Source organism: Heptranchias perlo, chromosome 20, assembly GCF_035084215.1.
Source record: "Heptranchias perlo isolate sHepPer1 chromosome 20, sHepPer1.hap1, whole genome shotgun sequence".
Lineage (NCBI taxonomy): Eukaryota > Metazoa > Chordata > Chondrichthyes > Hexanchiformes > Hexanchidae > Heptranchias > Heptranchias perlo.
Window position 1 is genome coordinate 19365949 of NC_090344.1, and position 21958 is coordinate 19387906.

The 21958-nt window shown below is 43.9% G+C and overlaps 3 non-coding genes and 1 pseudogene across 3 annotated transcripts; 1 reads left to right on the forward strand and 3 right to left on the reverse strand.

Moving 5' to 3' along the window:
* Positions 1–21958, reverse strand: part of LOC137335955 (zinc finger protein 271-like) — a 47744-nt pseudogene that overhangs the window by 9088 nt on the left and 16698 nt on the right.
* trnak-uuu (transfer RNA lysine (anticodon UUU)) lies at positions 5907–5991 on the reverse strand. Its single transcript is given in 2 exon segments — positions 5907–5942; positions 5955–5991. It is a non-coding gene; the product is annotated as a tRNA-Lys (tRNA).
* trnan-guu (transfer RNA asparagine (anticodon GUU)) lies at positions 14376–14449 on the reverse strand. Its single transcript has one exon. It is a non-coding gene; the product is annotated as a tRNA-Asn (tRNA).
* Positions 20571–20652, forward strand: trnas-uga (transfer RNA serine (anticodon UGA)). Its single transcript has one exon. It is a non-coding gene; the product is annotated as a tRNA-Ser (tRNA).

Consider the following 21958-nt stretch of genomic DNA (forward strand, 5'->3'; position numbering starts at 1 on the left):
CCTGGGGCAGGTACAGCACGGGTAAGATACAGAGTAAAGCTCCCTCAGCACTGCCCTATCAAACACACCCAGGATAACGACAGCACAGGTTAGACACAGAGTAATGCTCCCTCTACACTGTCGCATCAAACTCTCCCAAGGCAGGGACAGCGCGGGTTAGATACAGAGTAAAGCTCTCTCCACACCCTCTACACTGTCCCATCCAACACTCACAGATCTTACTGAGCAGGGTTTCTAGGCACTGCAGTGATGGCTTAAACCAGTGCCATTCAGCCCATCTGGTCCTGTCCGTGTCCCTTTTAAGGTGGAGAGCTGGGATATCCTTTCTCAAAACAAAACCCACCTGTTCATAGTGAGAATCCCAGGGGAAGGGTCAAGGTCCAGAGTGTGGAATGCCGGTATAAAATGCCGGCTTTTTTAAAGTCATGACGCTGATCAAAGTCCGCGTGAATTTTTCTTGCCATTTGTGTCAAGATTTGGAAAAGACCTGCTGCCTGACACTTTAAATATTGCACAGCTTTAACTGTAGCTCACAGTGTCCGAAGAGGCAGTGATATCATTAGGTTTTTATGTATCTCCTTGTGCTCCATCTCCTTCACAACACGAGCTGATCACAGCAATGTTTTCATCAAATGGAATCCCAGTGTGAAAAATTGCACAATTTCACAGCGAAGCAACATAGGCAAGATTGGTGGGAGATGCGACTGGAGATAATGGGCCTGGGGCAGTGAGAACATCTCTTTGCATTAAGATATTCAGTATCCGAAGATGCAGGGAGATGAGGCCGTTGTGTCTATTTATCCTGGTGTCTGCAAAATCCATCGTCTCTCAACACCCAGCATCATTCTCCCCCTTTCCTGCTTTCCAGTTAAGGTTTTTTTCTCGTTAAGTCGCAGTATTTGCTTTGAACATCTAATTCACCGGCATCTGGAGGAGCAGAGGAAGCTGGAGATAAAGTAGTGACAGAAACAGAAGGAGATGGCAGGTGATGGCAGAATCTTGTGTGTGTCAATTGCTTCAAGTGAGACATGACAGCCCTGCGTTGCCTTGCACCTTTCCCAGGAGCTGCACTGATTCGGTGCGTGCGTTTTGGAAATGGAAACAGTTCCACCAGCAGCTTGTGGTAATATTTCCCCTCACTGTCTATTTCATGTACCTGCCGACCCGCACTTGGTGCTGTCGTTGTCTGAATAAGTCTTTCATGTTCTAACAGCAAATTCCATTTTGTGCGAGCAACTTGTCTGGGACGAAAGTGACGTGAGTTTCAAAGGTACAAGTCGGAAAGGCAGTATTGGTCTGTTTGCTTGAATGAAAATTGCAGCGGATTCGCTGGTGGTCCAGTGCTGAGGATTCGGCGCTCTCGCCGCCGCGGCACCATGTTTGATTCCCGATCAGGGAACTTGACTTTCCTGGTGTTGTTCAAAATAGCACCAACCAAATTCCCCTGACTGAGCACAAAGCTCGCTCCTGATCAGCCTAAGCAATTTCACCGCTCCTGCCAGAACAACCAGCAGCCCATCATTCTTCAATTTTACAACCCATAAGAGCGATACACAATGCACTTTCTTGCCTTCTGTAAAATGCCTCCTGTTCGAAAGTCGTGCCGCTGATCAAAGTCTGCATGAAGTTTTCTTGCCATTTCTGTCATGATTTGGAAAAGATCTGCTGCCTGACACTTTAAATGTTGGCGACCTTGGAAAGGTGCAAGGCAACGCAGGTGTGTCATGTCTCACTTGAAGCAATTGACACACACAAGATGGGCGGAACAGTGGCAAATGGAATTTAACCCGGAAAAGTGCGAGGTGATGCACTTTGGAGGGACTAACAAGGCAAGGGAATACACAATGAATGGGAGGACCCTAGGCAAGACAGAGGGTCAGAGGGATCTTGGTGTGCAAGTTCACAGATCCCTGAAGGCGGCGGAACAGGTAGATAAGGTGGTAAAGAAGGCATATGGGATACTTGCCTTTATTAGCCGAGGCATAGAATATAAGAGCAAGGAGGTTATGATGGAGCTGTATAAAACACTGGTTAGGCCACAGCTGGAGTACTGTGTGCAGTTCTGGTCGCCACACTACAGGAAGGATGTGATCGCTTTGGAGAGGGTGCAGAGGAAATTCACCAGGATGTTACCAGGGCTGGAGCGCTTCAGCTATGAAGAGAGACTGGGAAGATTGGGTTTGTTTTCCTTGGAGCAGAGGAGGCTGAGGGGGGACATGATTGAGGTGTACAAAATTATGAGGGGCACAGATAGGATGGATACTAAGGAGCTTTTTCCTTTCGTTGAGGGTTCTATAACAAGGGGACATAGATTCAAGGTAAAAGGCGGGAGGTTTAGAGGGGATTTGAGAAAGAACTTTTTCACCCAGAGGGTGGTTGGAGTCTGGAACTCACTGCCTGAAAGGGTTGTGGAGGCAGGAACCCTCACAACATTCAAGAAGCATTTGGATGAGCACTTGAAATGCCATAGCATACAAGGCTACGGACCAAATGCTGGAATATGGGATTAGAGTGGACAGGGCTGATGGCCGGCGCGGATACGATGGGCCGAAGGGCCTCTATCCGTGCTGTATAACTCTATGACTCTATGACTCTCTGACCTTTAACTGGAGCTCACAGTGTCCGAACAGTCACTGTTATCATTAGCCTTTGATGTATCTTTTTGCTCTCCATTTCCTGAACAACACCAGCTGATCACAGCATCGCTTTCTTCAAGTTGAATCCCAGTGTGAAAAAATGAACAATTTCAAAGCTGAGCAACGTGTGCAAGATTGGAAGGAGAGTGCGAGAGGAGATAATTGTCTTGGATCAGTGATCTCTTGAGCATTCAGACATTCATTATCTGAATGAAGCACGAGATGATATTTTTGTCTAGATTTATCAGTGTGGAAAAGAAGCAGGGAGTTGAGATCCTTTTGTCCATTCATCCTGCAACAGACAAAATCCTTCGCCTCTCAATACCCAGCATCTTTCTTTCCAACTCCTTGCTCTGCAGGGAAGTCTTGGTTTCATTAATTCTCAGTGTTTGCAGCAAACATCTAATTCACCTGGCAGATCTGGCCGTGTCTTCTCGTCAAACGTCATCCCATCGTGTTGACATCATGTTAGCAACTCAAGATAAGCTGTTTTATGTTGATGGAATGCATTTGAGCCAGTTTTCTGGATCAATATGTTGAGGAACCAACAAGGGAACGGGCTATTTTAGATCTAGTATTGTGTAATGAGACAGGATTAATTAGAAATCTTATTGTAAATGATCCTCTGGCGAAGAATGATCATAATATGATAGAATTTCATATTGAGTTTGAGAGTGATGTCGTTAAGTCCGATACTAGGGTCTTAAAATGTAATCAAAACCAATAACGTTGTTATGAGAGGTGAGTTGGCTTAGGAGTTTGGGACATTAGATTAAAAATATGATGGTAGATAAGCAATGGCGAACATTTAAAGAAATAATTCATTATTCCTCAACAAAATTACATTCGTTTGAGGATTAAAAACTCCACCGGAAAAGTGGTGCAACCTTGGTTAACTGGAGAAATTAATAATAGTATTAGGTTAAAAGAGGCTTACAATGTTGCCAAAATGAGTAGTAAGCCTGAGGATTAGGAGGGGTTTGGAAATCAGCAAAGGATGACCAAGAAATTGCTAAAATGGGAGAAAATAGAATGAGGGTAAACCAGCAAGAATTATAAAAATGGATTGTTAGAGCTTCTACAAGAGTGTTTTAAAGTAAGAGATTAGCGAAAGTAAACATGGGTCCCTTGGAGGCAGAGACTGGAGAATTTATAATGGAGAATAAGGAATGGCAGAGATGTAAACAAGTATTTGGTATCTGTCGTCACAGTCGATGACACAAAAATCATACCAGAACTATTGGGGAACCAAGGTTCAAATGAGAGTGAGGAACCTAAAGCAATTAATATTAGTAATGAAAAAGTACCGGATAAATTAATGGGACTAAAAGCTGACAAATTCATTGGCCCTGATGGCCGACATCCTAGGGTTTTAAAAGATTTGGCTGCAGAGAAAGTTGGTTTTATCTTCCAGAGTTCCCATGATTCTAGAAAGGTCCCCATGGATTGGAAGGTACCAAATGTAACCCCGCTAGTCAAGAAAGGAGGGAGAGAGAAAAAAGGGAAATACAGGCCATTTGGCCTGAAAATAGTAGTAGGGAAATTGCGAGAATTTATTACTAGGGACTTGGTAAGAGGGCACTAAGAAAATCATAATATGGTTAGGCACATGCAACACGGTTTTATGGAAGGGAAATTGTGTATGGCAACTCTATTAGAGGTTTTGAGGGTGTAGATAGCAGGTACTTTAGTTCTGTCTTCACAGAGGAGGACACAAATAAACTCCCGGAAATGTTAGGGTACCAAAGGTCTAGTGAGAGGGAGAAAATGAAGGAAATCAGTATTAGTAAAAAAAAATAGTGCTAGGGAAATTAATGGGGCTGAAAGCTGACAAATCCCCAGGGCCTGATAATCTATATCCCAGAGTACTAAAGGAAGTGGCCTTGGAAATAATGGATGCTTTGGTGGTCATCTTCCAAAATTCGATAGACTCTGGAACAGTTCCTCCAGATTGGAGGGTGGTAAATGTAACCCCACTATTTAAAAAAGGAGGGAGAGAAAGAAACAGGGAACTACCGACCAGTTAGCCTAACATCAGTAGTGGGGAAAATGCTGGAGTCCATTATAAAGGATGTGATAACAGAAAACTTGGAAGGCATTAACGGGATTGGACAGAGTCAGCATGGGTTTATGAAAGGGTTTGGGGATTTGTTGACGTACAGAAAACAGAAAGTCGGAATAAAGAGGTCATTTTCGGGTTGGCAGTTTGTAACTGGTGGGGTGCCGTGAAGATCAGTGCTTGGGCCTCAGCTATTTACAATCGATATTAATGACTTAGATGAGGGGACCGAGTATAATGTATCCAAGTTTGCTGACGATACAAAACTAAGTGGGAAAGTAAGCTGTGAGGAGGACGCAAAGAGGATGCAAAGTGACACAGACAGGTTAAGCGAGTGGGCTAGAAGTTGGCAAATGAAGTATAAAGTGGGGAAATGTGAGGTTATTGACTTTGGTAGGAAGAATAGAAAAGCAGAATACATTTTAAAAGGTGAGAGATTAAGAAATGTTGATTCAGAGGGATTTTTGTGTGCTTGGACATGGATCACAGAAAGTTAACATGCAGATGCAGCAAGCAATTAGGAAAGCAAATGGTATGTTGGCTTTTATTGTGAGGTGGTTGGATTACAAAGATAAGGAAGCCTTGCTGTAATTATATCGGGCTTTGGTGGGACCGCATCTGGAGTACTGTGTACAGTTTTGATCTCCTTACTTGCGGAACGATACACTTGCCTGAGCGTGGGTGTAACAAAGGTTCACTAGATTGATTCCTGGGATGACAAGGTCGTCCTGTGAGGAGAGATTGAGTAGAATGGGCCGATATTCTCTGCAGTTTGCAATAATGAGATGCTCCAATTGAAACATGTTAAATTCTTAGAGGGCTTGACAGGTTAAATCCTTGGAAGCTGTTTCCCCTCGCTGGAGAGTCTAGAACTAATGCTTATAATCTCAAGATAAGGGGCTGGCCATTTCGGACAGAGATGAGGAACAATTTCTTCACTGAGGGTTGTGAACCATTGGAACTCTCTGCCCCAGAGGGCTGTGGATGCTGAGCCATTGGATAGATTCAAAACAGTGATAGATAGATTTTTGGACACGAAGGAACTCAAGGGATATGGGGATAGGCCGGGGAAGGAGAGTTGAGGTCGAAGATCAGCGATGACGTTATCAAATGGCGGAGCAGGCTCGAGGGACTGGATGGCCAACTCTTGCTCCTTTCGCTGATGTTGGTCCGCTGGAAAAGCAGAACTTGCCAGCTGTTTTAAAATTTTTAGCCTGAACAGGGATTTGAACCCTGGACTCTCAGATCACTACCTGTTTTAAAAGTCTGATGCTCTACCGACTGAGCTATCCAGGCGCCCCGCTAAACTAGTTTCCATCATAGAGATTCATGGTGGGACTCTGAATTATCCCTGTCGAAGCCGAATTCGGGGGAATATCCCTTCTATCGAATTTTCAGCAACGTGTTGAGGAGAATCCTTGTTTCTTTTGAACATGATGTGAGAAACATGGACAGTGAACTCGTGATTTTGCAATTCTTCTTGTTTGTACAAAATGTCTTGTCATTCGTTAGCACCAATTAAAAAAAACACTTCACAAAATGGCTCAAAAGCTAAACTTGTTCCACACGGGAGCTGGAAAATGCCTCTCGACCTTTCAGCCGATCAACAATTGAAAGCTGAATAATTTCACCCGTTACACCGTGACACCAGGCAGCAGATTTGCCTCCCGAATATTCCCTACACGACACTTCAAACCGATGAATACCTGCTTCACGGAAAGAAGAATTGTGTTTTTGGTTCTTTCGATTGAAAGATGCCGTGCCGGCCCCTTTACCATTTCAGCTGTCGCCAATTGCCCCCTCTCCCTCCTATGTACAAATAAACTCTCACCTGCTTTTGTGAGACTGTAGGCCAGAGGTGCCTCAGTGCCCACATGGGGACATGAAGAAGTCGATGCGTTATGGAACCGGTTGTACCTTGATCTCCAGTCAAAATGTTTAGAAGGTTCAACAACTTTAGATGGCTCGGGAACGCACAACCTCAGCATTTCTCAAGCGTATAATTATTGTAGAAATAACGCGCGCTGACCGATTACGCCACTGGAGCCGCGCACGGTCTGTGTCACCAGTGCTCCCATCAAACAGCTTCATCCTCGGTCTCTCAATTATCGCTTCGTGATCTTTCCCACACAGAAGCCTCCAACCAAGAGACGATTCGTCAAACATCCGCAGTGATCTTTAAAAGCCGTGGCATCTGAAACAAAACCCCAGGCGATAAGAACATTTAATTATATTATTATTATTAACTTAAGGACAATTATTTTGATGCTACTTTGTGGATTTGGGGAAATTGGGAGCTGAAAGTAAGAAACTCTCTCTGGGCTGTCGTTGATTGAAGAGATGGGCGTTATTTCATTTGGAAACCGAGGCTCGGAACTTTCTGATGGGGAAGTGTGACAGAAGATTGTGGTTAGTGGCAGTTGCCGGGGAGATCGAGAGGAGAGGGAGAATGGTCAAAGTCACAGCTGTGACAGCTCAAGTGCTCTGCTTATCTGTAATATTTAGAAAGTAATGTAAAATACAGGACAAACCAGTTCGGTGTGGTTATTACTAAAAGTCCCGGGTTCAAAGGCGGATTTGTGAAGAGGGAACGGATTTAACCGCCAGACCGAAATCATTCCCCATGAATCTGAAGCGTCTTGAGGAAAACGGCAGTGCGAACTGTTATGTTCGTGTCATGACTTGAAAGACCCTCCAATTATCGACAGTGGCTTTGAACGAGTTGTGCAGCCAAACCGCGATTGAAGCCGCTTTGCATTCGTCAAACGTATACGTGACGATATTGAGAGTGATAAGGGATGTTTTCAATTATTTGAAATCTCACCATCTGACCCGAAGATTGACCGCAGAATCGAGTTTTCCCTGTAAGTCCTGAATTGAAGGGAAAGGCGCTACAAACAAGTCGGAGAAATGAAGAGCGGAAAATGTGGATGAAACTTGCAAGAGTGAAAATCCCTGCATGTTGGAAGACCCAGTCCCCAGTGGTGGAGAGGATTGGTATTTCAAGCTGTTTCACAGCTCACACACACACCATTGGCTCATTTAATCACCTTCAACAACTCGATGACATCATCACTTAATCTTCTATACACAAGGAAATACAAACCTTGTCTGTGCAACCTGTCCCGCACAACTTAACTATTTTAGCCCCGGTATCATTCTGGTGAATCTGCGCTGCACCCCCTCCAAGGCCAATATATCCTCCCTGAGGTGTGGTGCTCAGAACTGAATGCAGTACTCGAAATGTGGTCTCAGCAGAGTTTATATAACTGTAACATAGCGTACACCCCTTTGAATTCCAGCTCCCTTTAAGATGAAGGCCAACATTCCATTAGCCTTTTGGGTTATTTTTTGCAAATGTCCACTGACTTTTAGTGATTTCTGCACTTGGACCCGAAAACATCTTTCCTCCTCCACAGTTCCGAGCTTATCATCAGTTAGAAAATATTCTAACCTATCTTGCTTAAAACCAAAGTTCATACTTCCCCATATTGAAAGATTGAACAGACTGGGGCTCTTTTCCATAGGAAAGAGAAGGCTGAGGGCTGAGCTGATATCGGACTTCAAGATTATGCAAGGGTTTGATAGGTCAGATGTAGAAAAGGTGTTTGAACTTTTGTTGGTGATGATTCCAAAACTTGGGGCCATAAATAAAAGTCACTAATTAATCCAATATGGCATTCAAGAGAACCATATATACCCAGAGACTCGTTAGAATGTGCAACTCGCTACCTCAAGAAGTAGTTAAGACGAATCGCATGGATGCGTTTACGGGGAAGCTAGATAAACACATGGAGGAGAAAGGAATAAAGGAATAAAAGGGTTTGCTCATAAGGTTAGATGAAGAGGCGTTGGAGGAGGTTCGTCTGCAGCATAAACACCGGCATAGTCTAATTGGGCCGAATTGTCCGTTTTTGAGATGTACATTCTATGTAATTCTATGTAAGCTCCATCTGCCACAGTTTTACCAACTCACTTAATCTATCAATTTCTCTTATAACTTTATGCTCCGACCTGCACCACTCACTGTGCCTCCTAACTTGGTGTCGTCGACAAACTTGGATATGCGGCTCTCATTCATTCATCTACGTCATTTAAGCATATAGTAAAAAGCTGATGGGCCGGAACAGATCCCTGGGGGACACCACTAATCACATCCTGTCAATTTGAGCACAGATCCATTATCCCTACTCTCTGTCTCCTAACTCCCAACCAACTCCCTACCCATGTCTATGGGTTGCTTTAATTTCCATGTGCTCACATTTGTGTTAACAGTCTCTCATGTGGCACCTTATCGAATGCCTCTGGAAGTCAATATACATAAAACACCCAGAGACACTCCATTATCTACCACGTTATTATATCTTCAAAAAGTTCAACTAGTTTCGTTGGACTTGACTTCGACTTTACAAATCCATGCTGGCTCTCTCTGATCAATTCATGTGTATCCAAGTGCTCAGTCATTCTTTCCCTAATAACATATACTGGTAACTTCCCCACAACAGACGCCAGAATAATAGGTCTGTAATTTTCTACTTTATCTCTCCTCCCCTTCCAAAATAATGGAGTGACAGTGCCAATTTTTCAATCCATGGAACAATTCCTGATTCAAGAGAGTTTTGAACGATCATGACTGAAGCATGTACAATTTCCTCACCGATTCCTTTTCATCCCCTGGGATGGTAACCATCAGGTCCTGGAGATTTGTTTATCTTTAGTCCAATTACTTTCTCCATTACCATTATTTTACTTGCACTGAATCCCCTTGATTTATTTTCAGTTTTCCTCGTGTCTCTGGGATATTACCCTCATCCTTTTCTTTGAGTGTTTAGCAAGTCTGCCATTTCCTGATTTTCAATTAAAATATCGCCCCCATCCGTCTTTCAGGGGCCCACATTACTCCAAGTCACCCTTCTTTCTCGTTGTGTACTGTTAATACCGTGAGAGTTGTCCGTATTTTCCTTCACAAGTTTTTCTCGTTTTCCCGTTTTGCACCTCTTAAGATTTTTTAAAATTTCAGCACCACAATAATTTGGTTCATTAGTTCTTCAGTGTCAGAGCGAGAATTGTCTGATCCTCTAATTTATTTAATGTAACAAACAAACACAAGCAAACATATCCATCCGTGTATCAGCGCTCTGATGGACACACACAGATAAACACAGACTGAAACGCAGTCAGTATCGGGATTCACAGGGAAACGGGCAACCGAAATAGACAACGATGGAACAGTCTGAACCCCCAACAGAATGTGACGTGTGGCTGATAGATATTAATGAGAGGAGGTGAAAACCACAGCCAGAAATTTGCTCCGTGGCTTAGTTGGTTGAAGCGCTTGTTTGGTAAACAGGAGATTCTGGGTTCAACTCTCAGCGGCGCCTTTGTGTAATTTATGATGTTGAGTGAATCTGATATGCGAAAACAGACAGTGTGGTGTTTGTCCTTGTTCAGAGAGTCAACACAGAATTGATCAAAATGTTTCTTCAAAAATGCCCTTTCAATTTTCAGATCGACCTCTCATGGAATGTGACCGTAGCACGTCAATGAAAGAACACGTTCTTGTCTCTGGGCTGGTTGAGGTCGGGGGATAATTCTCGATTCGAGAGTCGAAGCCCGAATTTAACCCGGGACTTTTGATCTTGACCTGCGGTTCAAACTTTTGCAAAGAGGGGAAAGAAGTCCCCAGATCACTCCACTTGAATCTCAAGCACCTTCGGAAGAAGTTCAGTTCAAACAATCAGGACTTGAAAGGCACCTCAATGACCTGCACTTTCATTGAACGAGCTTTGCTTACAATTGCATTCGACCTTGAAACCGCTCTGGGCTTTCATCTCACTGAAGCAGAGTGTGGCCGCTTTGTATCTGTGAGCATGACAGTGACGAGGTTCGCTTTGATATTGGTCGCTTACAAATTTTAAAATTTCACCAAGCATCGGGGAAAAGAAACCGAGAATCGAATTGTCCCTGCAAGTGAGGAATTGAAGGGATTGGTGCTCCAAGCAGATCTGGAAAATGCGCAGTGCAGTCGCTCAGGAATTCCAAATCCACCCTCTCGCCACTCAGCGATCATATTAACTGAGCTTTACCCTGGCCCAGTGTCACCGCGCTGAAATCGAGTATTTATTAGGCACGTTTCTCTTAACTTCATAGTTGCTGATTTAAGAAGCTTGCAGGATTTTCACTCCTGCAAGCTTCAATCATTCATTTTGGACTGACAGTAGACAAATGTTATATTGGTCACTGCAACCTCAAAGGTTAGCTGAGTGAATTATTGTTTCAGTCGGTAAATTCTTCACCTGTCTCGTGGTGCTATCGTTTGACGCGAAGGTTTGATGGTTTGAGCCCTAATTTTATTTTCCCTAAGGATTCATCACCTCAAAGTTCCAGGGTTTCAATGTGTGTTTTGTCTGCAAGAAAATGTACCGTGATGATTGCCGGCGGAGCAGGGCTGATATTCCACCATTTACCCTGCGGTCGGAGAGCAGGCACATCAATCATATAAAGGAATGGAACATTGACTTCACAGAAATCATAATTCATAACCCATTTATTTTAAGCGGGTTTATTTTAAATGAGTTAACGCCTGCCTTAAATGGTCGACTCAGGACTGTCAGACAAAGAGGTTAAATCTTCAGAGAATAATTACCACAGTCATTTTTAGACTGGATGCCGCACGGCTACTTTGCTATCAGTGAACAGAGCCAAGAAAGACCAAAGTGCCGTTTGCCCCTCTCAGTGTGGCCCTGAAGGACTGTGTCCAGGTTGAAGTTCTGTTCCAATCGGACGATCCTCCCCCAAGATTGTCCTTTCTGAGCTCCAGTCAGGTGATGCTAAACACTCAGGTGGGAAAGACCAAAATCTACAACAAGATGTTTAAAACAAAGCTGATTTATTCAACAGATATCCAGAAAATTAAACTCCAGCCCAGTTATAGGGGTTATTAACATCAGAAGAAACAAACCCGAAATGTCAGAATGAAAATGGTTCAGTTCTGGATGGGATTAACAGCAGAATCCAACTCCTGCAGTCACTTTTGAACTCCCTGGTGTCTCAGCACGTGTGATGACTGAGTGAATCCCTTCCCACACACGGAATCATCGAATCATAGAAAATTACAGAACAGAAGGAAGCCATTCGGCCTATCGTGTCTGTGCCGGCCGAAAAAGAGCTATCCAACTTAATCCTACTTTCCAACACTTGGTCCATAGCCCTGTAGATTACGGCACTTCAAATGCACATCCAAGTACTTTTTAAATGAGTTGAGGTTTTCTGCCTCGACCACCCTTTCAGACAGTGAGTTCCAGACCCCTAACAACCTGTCCGCTTTTGTGTATCCTGTTACTTTTTCACCGCTATCCGGAAGTCTATAAACAACTCCCACCAAAGTCTTGTATTCTATTCTGTTACTCATTTCTACGCAAAGCCTTTCTACTGCGTGCTCACCTTTACTGATATCTCTTCTTTCCAATGCAGTAATAGTATCCCTCATCAATATCGCTACTCCACCGCCTTTTCCAATGTCCCTATCCTTTCCAAACGGCTGATAACTTGAAATATTTATCTCAGTCATGCCCAGTTTGTCGTCAGGTCTCAGTGATGAGCACTACGTCATGCACTATAAGCTTAATTTACGCTTCTAATTCACTTGTTTTATTTCTTATGCTACGTACATTAGTGTATAGAACATTTAATTGGGCATTGGAACTTGTCCGACCTTTATGCCCTGATGTTGTGTTTAACATCCTTGGTAAATAAGGTTGGTGAGCTGCAGACACAAGTGGTAACATGGGATTATGTTATAGTGTCAATAATGGAGACCTGGCTCAAACAAGCGGAGGAGTGGCCACTTCGATATTCCAGGCTACAACGTATTCAGGAAAGGCAGGGGAAAAAAGGAGGGGGGCGGGGCTGGAGGGGAGCAGGCAGTATTGATCAAAAATACTGTGACAGCGGTAGAAAGGGTTGACATGCTTAAGGGTTCAAAGACAGAATCTATTTGTTTAGAATTAAGGAACAATTGAGGAGCTATTACGCTGCTGGATGCATTCGATAGGGGGACCAAATAGTGGGAAGGAGATAGAGGAGCAAATGGACAGGCAAATTGCAGAAAGATGCAATAATTTTAGAGTCGTGATAAAAGGGAACTTCATTTATCCGAATATAGACTGGGAAATAGCAGTGTCAAAGTCAAAGAGGGCGAGCAATTCCTGAAATGTGTCCAAGAGAACTTTCTTAATCCGTATGTTTTCAGCCCAACGAGGAAAGAAGCATTATTGGATTTATTTAGGGGGAAGAAGTGGGGCAAGTGGAGCATGATTCAGTGGGGGAGCATTTGCAGCAGGTTTAGTGTAGTTATGGAAAATGCAAGGAAAAATCAAGTATGAAAATACTCAACTTGGAAGATCGAATTTCAGCGAGTTGAAAAGGGATCTGGTCCAGGTGGATTGGAATCAAAGATTGGCAGGTAAAACAGTAAATGAGCAATGGGAGGCTTTGAGTGAGGAGATAGTTCGTGTACAGACTGGACACATTCTTACTCGGGGAAAGGTTGGGCATGCAAAACTAGAGCTCCCTGGATGACAACAGAGTATTTGAGACAGCATTTTGTACATTCTGAATACCAATGTCCGGACAGGTGTGCCCGCGGTGATAAACCACAACCTCGTCACCTCCACGCTGACAGATAAAAAGCGGCCACATTCAGCTTCAGTGAGATGAAATCCGAGAGCGGTTTCAAGGTCAATTCCAATTGCAAGCAGAATGCATTCAGAGATCGTGAGATCATTGAGATACCTCCAAACATCCTGCCAGTTTGAACAGCAGGTCAAGATCAAAAGTCAGGGGGAAAAATGAGGGCTCATCTGGGATTTCTCACATATTTCAAACAACAAACCCGAAGCGAGAATAATACCCCGAGACCAACGAGCCTGCTAGAAAAAAAAGCAACAAGCAGTAGTTTCTGAGTATCAGCGGCCACTTTCCCCACATATCCCTTGAAGCACCGGAAATAAAAATGTGTCCGTACATTAGTGAAGAATCATAAAGCCAATTTCTTCTCTGTTGGGTTTTGTTTAGGTCTCCTGACGCTGATAAAGATGATTGGGGACAATTGATGAGTTAATGGTTGTAAAGGCGCAGATACTCCGGTGTGAGGGTGCAGATACTCCGGTGTCAGGGTGCAGATACTCCGGTGTGAGGGTGCAGATACACCGGTGCAAGGGTGCAAATACTTGGATTTAAGGGTGCAGATACTCGGATTTAAGGGTGCAGATACTCAGATGTAAGGATTTGTTGCCGCGACTGAAATGCGGCTTAGAACTGTTGTTATTATCCGAGGCAGCGCTGCAGGATCCTTTCATGATCTCTCACAAATCAATTGAAACCCATCGGAATGTGAATAAAATTTTGCGTTTCCAAAATAAAAGGGAGTGACATTCATTGTGGACACAGTCTGGTGTCGCTCACTGCAGAAATATCCATGTCAGAGTGAAGCGGCTCTCCTGCAACCTTCGGACCTTGTCTGTCAAGAAGAATTCAGATTTCGGCGAAGCCAATCACAGGTGAAATGGTGGAAGATCGGCCGTGCTCAGCTGGCCATCGAAAGCGGGCATTTGTTTTGCAGCCAAAACAAATATCAGAAACCAGGAAATGCGAGACCATGAAGATAAAAGATACCCTACCGTCTCTGTGTGGGCTCGAACCACCAACCTTTCGGTTAACAGCCGAACGCGCTAACCGATTGCGCCACAGAGACAGCACACGTTTATTACTGAACCACTGATTGAACGAGCTAAAAATTCAGGTTGCAGCGATTAATATAACCTCTCTCGACTATCAGTTTACTTTTCCAAAATAAAGTGTGTGAAGCTTGCACGAGTGAAAATCTGTGCTCTATTATTCCTGAACATTAAACTCACCTTGCCATTAAACACCTGTATGTTGGAAGACTCCGTCCCCTCGTGGTCGAGAGGATTGATTTCTCGAGCTGTGATTCGCCATTCTCCATTCCAGTAATATTCAGGTTGACTGAAAATGAGATGAGATGAAATGAGCAGGTCCGACGAGCAGGTCTGTGACATGACTCGGTGTCTACAAAGTTGTCTCTTGCACTTACAGTGAAGCGGACGGCAGTTTTCACTCTTAAACCAGTAACCATGATGTTAAGAAAAAGTGTGGCCGAGACATACTCGATTTCAGCGCGGTGACACGGGGTCAGAGTAAAGTTCAGTTCATGCGATTGCCGAGTGGCGAGAAGGTGGATTTGGAACTCCTGTGCGGCTGCGCTGCGAGTTGTCCAGATCTGCTTGGAGCGATATTCACTTCAATTCATCACTGACAGGGACAATTTGATTCTAAGTTTCTTTTTCTCTGGTGCTTGGTGAGATTTCAAAAGTTGTAAACGACCCATACCGACCCCAAACTCGTCACTTCCACTCTGACAGATGGAACGCGGTCACACTCTTCACTTCAGTGAGATGAAAGCCGGGAGCGATTTCACGGTCGAATGCAATGGCGAACAAAACTCATTCCAAGAAAGTGCAGGTCATTGAGGTGCCTTTAAATTCCTGATTGTTTGCACTGAACTTCTTCCGAAAGCGTTTGAGATTCACGTGGAGCGATTTGGGGTCTTTTTTTCCCTCTTTGCAAAAGTTTCAAACGCAGGTCAAAATAAAAAGTCGAGGGCGGAATGAGACGCCTTCCTGAAATTTGAGAGCCAGGGAAGCAGACTTTAGAGCAAGGTTCTGTTTATTGAGAAAAAGCAGATAAAATATTCATTCCGAAACGATCCAGAATCTGATCAGCTCGAAAAGTAACGGTTACCCCGTGATTTGAACACGCAGCCTTCAGGTGACGCAACAAGTCATGAAGATAGAAGCAGGAAGTTGAAAAGTGGGAATTGATCGATTCAGTGAGTGGGCAAAACTGCGGCAAATATAGTTCAATGTGGGGGAGAGCGAGGTCATCCACTTTAAATCTAAGAAAGGTAAATCAGAATGTTTTCTATTTGGTGAGAAACTGGGAACTGTGGAGCAGCAGAGAGATTTCGGGGTCCAAGTACAGAAAGCGCGACCAACTAGCGTAGAGGTACAGAAATTAATTAAAATGTCTAATGGACCGTCAGTACGGCCGGTTAACTCAATTGTTTCGAGTGGGTTGTAACGCCTTAATCACGGATTCGATTCTTATAATTTACTTCATTTATTGCGGCTTTTTGTAACTTTTAAAATCGAAGATTTACAAAACATATATAAAGACAGATTCGAGGTGACAGTTTTTTGAATAACATCCATTCTCACTTTGCCCCTGGACCGGAGAAACGCGTCTTTCTATTTATTCGGGATTTTTTGGCAACTGACCCTGTGACGCAATGGCGAGTGTGTTGGACTTCTATTTGTTTTGTTTGAGAAGCCATTCAAAGGTTGTGGATTCGAGTTGCAACGGCGTTGGATTTCAGTTCGGGATCTGGGAAGTGAAATTTTGCAGCAAAACCATAACTACTGTCCGTCAAGGATGTGAAACTGCCCCCGACACTTCATCTTACACAAATGGCTCCAGTCACATCCGAATTCATGATTCTTAAACCACTCTGAGCTGGATTGGCGAAACTCTCTCAAGAAGGAGACTCATGATCTGTTCAGACCGAAAGTCAATCTGCTGGACTTCCGGCTCGGTCAGACTGCATGTTCCTTCAGACAGGTTTCTAACTGGACACATGCATCCTGCTGCCGTGTGAGCATTGATGCTTCAGGGGTAGAATTCTTGTTTGTAGTAATTCAATTCCTGTAAAACTAGCTCCTGAAGTGTAGGATGGAAAGTATCCTGGCTGAGCGGCCTCTGGTGCTGGTTTAAAGCTCCAGTTAAATCCCACGATTTGAAGATGGATCAAAATCATAGTTTGTGTCTACAAAACCGCAGCCTCCCTCCTGTAAACAGGTAATACTAAACATCTCATCTGCTCTTGCAACCGCGTAGTCCGGAGGAACCACTTGGCAATTCAGATAATTAAATGAATTTTGGAACACACCAATTGTACCTTCAACTCCGGTCGAAATGTTCACAAGGAAAAGGATTGTTTGATCTAGGTGAGACTCGAATTAAAACCCCGGCATTTCCCGAGCCTGTATCTCATATAAGGACCGATTGCGCCGTTAGAGCCTGGTCACTCTGATCACCTGTCCCACTGTGCTGGAAAGAACCTTAAGTTGAGATATCCTTACCTGTGGAAACGTGACCTGTCCCCGAGATGAAAATAATATCTGCACTTCCACGTTCAGCTTCTTTCACATCCTCTGCTCCATCGCACTGTAATCGGGTTTTCTGTGAATAGGTCAAAATGGATATTTGCAGAAATTCTGATAATGGTAAAATTCGAATCGAGAAACTCCCCAGACATTGAAACCAGCGATTTAAACCATTAGCTCAGACTTCCACAAAACAGGGCCAGTATTTAAAGGTCTGTTTAATGATCAAACAAATTAATTCAAGCTGATTGACCGCATTTGCCTCGTGCTGGGGTTGTTCCCCTTAGAGCTGAGAAGGTTCAGAGGAGATTTGATAGAAGTGTTCAAAGTCATGAAGGGTTTCGATAAAGTAAATAAAGAGAAGCTGTTTTAATTGGCGGAATGGTCGGGAACCAGAGGACACAGATTTGAGGTGATTGCAAAAGAACCAAAGGCGATATGAGGAAAAACTGAATTACGCAGCGAATAGTTCTGATCTGGAATGCGCTGCTTGAAAGGATGGTGGAATCAGATTCAATCGTGACTTAAAAAAGGAATTTGAAGGGGAAAAGTACAGAGCACCGGGAAAGGGCCGGGGAATGGGACTAATTGGATTGCTCTCACAAAAGCCGCCACAGGCTCGATGAGCCGAATTGCCTCCTTCTGTGCTGTAACCATTCTATGATTCGATGGCCAGAAGCGGTCTGAATGAATGGGCGATCGGTTGTGGGGAGCAGGGACATTTCCGACTGGTTGTCCGGTTGTGTGACTGACGGCTCCTTGTTCTCGGATTATGGTTTTCATTTTGGGCGTTTCACTGTTTGATTTGTGAGAGGTCCCCAGTTCAAATCCCAGAACCCTCCTGTTTCACTATTTCCAATGAAGATTCACTTATTTCTTTCTCACGTCTTTTCAGCGTTGCAGAAAGCAGCATTGATTTAATTCTCGAGCATATTTGAGGTCCAGAGGCCGGAATGCAGCCGGTTTGTCGACGCAACACACACGGAGAGAGTAAAATGTCTCACGGCGGTTTGCAGATTGAAACTGAAAGTGAATTTATCCCAATTCAGGCGATCTCAGAGGTGCAGAATAAAAATGCTCCTTAATTTGTCGGGAATACGAACCCTGTTCCCTCGCGTGGTAAGTGCAAATTCTACCAGTGAAACAGCAACGTTTGCATGGTATCGGGCTCTCCGGGTCCAGTTGGAAACCTGTTTGAAACAACATATAATTTCACAAATCTCCTCTGAGTACCTTGCGCATTCTGATTTACAGCCGTGCATTACTAGCACTCGCTGCTTGTGATGGCCGAGTGGTTCAGGCGTTAGATCTAAAACTCGACAGGGTCTTTCGGTGAAACATTGGAATGCTGCTCGCGGCGCTATTGTTTCAAGTTTTGTTCAATGCTCAAATAAATATGAACTGGAGATAACGGGCCGCATTTCCTTCTCTCAGAGAGATCCTCCACCGCGGCAGAGCCTTTTAATTGGGAGCCCAATGGTCTCTTGCAAAATTTGAAGGTGCGTGAAGGAAACTTCACAATAATCCACAACTGGAGTATTGTGTCCAATTCTGGGCACCGCACTTTCGGAAGGATGTGAAGGCCACAGAGAGAATACAGAAAAGATTTACTGGAATGGTTCCAGTGATGAGGGACTTCAGTTACGTGTATGGACTGGAGAAGCTGGGGTTGTTCTCCTTAGGGCAGGAAGGTTGAGAGGAGATTTGATAGAAGTGTTCAAAATCGTGATGGGTTTAGATAAAGTAACTAAACAGAAACTGCTCCTGTTGGCGGAAGGTTCGAGAACCAGAGGATACAGATTTACGGTGGTTGACAAAAGAACCAAAGGCGACATGAGGAAAAACGTTTTAAATCAGCGAGTAGTTATAATCTGGAATGCATCTCCTGAAAGGGTGGTGGAAGCAGATTTAATCGTGACTTTCCAAAAGGAATTGGATAAGTATTTGAAGGAAAATTATTTGCGGGTCTATAGGGAAATAACGGGGGAATGGGACGAACTGGATTGCTCTTAAAGAGAGCCGGGGCAGGCTTAATGGGCCGAATGGCCTCCTTCTGTGCAGCAACGATTCTATGAGTGCATGATTCCATCTCTCTCAAGCTTCATTTCAAATTCTGCTAACTTGATATTCAGGCTTTTTTTTCCATACTTTTATCTCTCTGTCTCTCCCTGTCTCTGTCCCTCTCTGTTTTCCCCTGATGGACTTCTCAGGCTTCCTTGAACGGCCAAAGCTCATCGAACCTGCGACACCAGCAGAGAACGGTAAAGATCGAAAGACTGAGACGGGAGGAAAAGTAAAGGACCAACCCAGATGATGAATTCGTAGCCAATGTCCACATATTGATGTCTCTTCGTCCTCATAGTGAAATCATCAGTACTTTTAGTCCAGTATAAAAACAAAGTCTTGTATTTACAAAGCGCTTTTCACGACATCAAGATGTCCCAAAGCGCTTTACAGCCAATTAAGTATTTTTGAAGTGTGGTCACTGTTATACTTGTGGTGGAGTGGATAATCTGCGGATGCCGAGACAGACAACAATGTAGCTTTAGAGCAATTAATTCTGCAAAGTCTCACTTGATATTACAACTCGCACATTCGAAACGAATGTGGTCAAGAGATGCTAATATTGTTGCTATGAAATAGTTAATGTGCGTCTTCACATTGCCGTACATCGGAATAGAAAAAGTGATAGGATGTAGAGAATGGTGGCCGATCGGCTGTGGGTGGCACAGAATTCTGCATTGGTTGCACCCCTCTGTTATCAGTGGCTCTTTGGTCTTCGGGTATGATATCTCGCTTTGGGGATTTGCTGATTGTTATTTGAGAGGTCCCGGTCCAGCCCTGCGGTGTTACCATTTATAGTTCAAAATCACTAATTGGCTTCTCACGTCTTGTCAGCGGTGTAGTCGGCAGGATTGTCTTCATTCCAGTGCATGGAGGACAGAATGCAGAGGTTCTGTCGACGACAACACACATGGAGAAAGGAAAATGTCACAAGATGGTGTTAAAATTGAAGCTTAATGTAAACGTATCCGAATTCACATGACCTCATGAATGGAGAATGAAAAATGCTCCTCTATTGGGTGGTGATCGAACCCGGGCCTCCCGCGCAGAAAGCAAGAATTTTATCACTGAAATAACAAAGTCCGCACAGCAGCCGGCGGTCTGCGCTCAGTTCGAAACCTGTCTAAAAGAACATACAGTCTCAGAGTTCTCCTGTCATAACCTTCTTCATTCTCTTCTGCTGCCGTGTCGGATTTGTCACTTGCAGCTGCGATGATCCAATGATTACGAAGTAGGACTTGCAATGTGATTTTCCAACCCAGCTTCGACGCAACACACGTGGAGAATGGAAAATGTCTCAAATGGTGCGCAGATTGAAGCTGAGGGCGAATGTCGCACAATTCACGCGATCGTATGAATGGAGAATGAAAATAATCGTAAACGAACCGGAAATCGAACCCCGGTTTCTCACGTGATAAATGAGAATTCCATCACCGAGACAGCAAAGTCAGCACATTAACAAGCTGTAAGTTTCCAGTTGGAAACCTGTCTGAGAGAACAAAGTGTCACAGATCTCGTGTGATAACCCTACGCATTCTGATTTATAGCTGTGCATGATAGATGTTTGCCGCTGCGATGGCCGAGTGGTTAAGGCGTTGGACTTGAAATCCAATGGGGTTTTCCTGCACAGGTTCGAATCCTGTTCGCAGCGCTACTTTTTAAAGTTTGTTCACTGTTCAAATTAATCTGAACTTGAACGAACGGACCTTGTTCGCTCCCTCAGAGAGGTGCTCCATCGCCAACGACGCTTTTAACTCGGAGCCCAATGATCTCTTGCAAAATTGCAAGACACGTGAAGGAATCTCTCCCAAGCTCCATTCTAAATTCTGCTCGTTCGCAGAACTTGACATTTATACAATTTGTTTCTATGTTTTAATCTCTCCCTGTCTCTGTCTCTTGAATTTGCTTGTTTTCTCCTGATGGACTTCTCAGGCATCGTGAACAGCGAAGAATGATGGAACCTGCAACACCAGCAGAGAAGGGTAAAGATGGAAAGACTGAGACGGTAGGAAAAGAAAAGGTGCAACCCAGCTGATGAATTCGTAATTAATGTCCACACATTTATGTTTCTTCCCCTCACAATGAAAAAATCAGCAATTTGAGTACAGTACACTTATGGTAGAGTGTATAATATGCGGATGTTGAGACCGACAATCGAACCTTTGCCGTGGTGATGAAAGCGCCGAATCCTAAACACTAAACCCCAAGGAAACGCTGAAAATTCTTTGCTGCCAACAAGCAGAGCAACGCAGCCTTTCCTACTTGGCCCTTTGTAATTCAGGTCATTTTTCTGCCAGACAAACTGCTGGCACAAAATGGCATTTTCTGTTCGAAATAATATCGCGACAGAGGTGATGTTCAGGCAATGACATCACCTAGTGCAAGTAGGCATGTACATGAAATGGAAAGTGAGGTAAAATACACCCACAAGCTGCTGATGGACATGTTTCCATTTCCAAAATTCACGCACTGAATGCAGCTCCTGGGAAAACTGCAAGGCCACGCAGGTCCATCGTGAATCATTTGAAGCAACTGAAAGTTTAAAGTGGCATCTCCTGCTGCTTCTGTGGGGAGTGAGAGAGAAGCACTGTCGGTATTTGCGTACAGTTTGATTTTGCACAGAACTGCACAGAGAAACAGCAAATATACCGGGGCTGTGAGATGTTCTATATTATTCATATTCAGCCACAGGAATATCCGCAGTCAGAAGCTGAAAAGAAGGAGAGATAAGAGGCCTGAGAATAAACACAGAGCTGAATGAATCATGAAAGAGCGAAAGAAAAAATAATGTCATCAGTTCCACTTTGTCACGTGCGCAATCTTTGGAGCTCCCCAATGGCCTGGTGGTGAAAATTCGGTACTCTCACCACCGCGAGGTTCGATTCCCAGTTGGGGAATTAACTTTAAAAAGAGTTATGAACTGATTAAATTAATTACATGAAGCTAATTAAATCCTG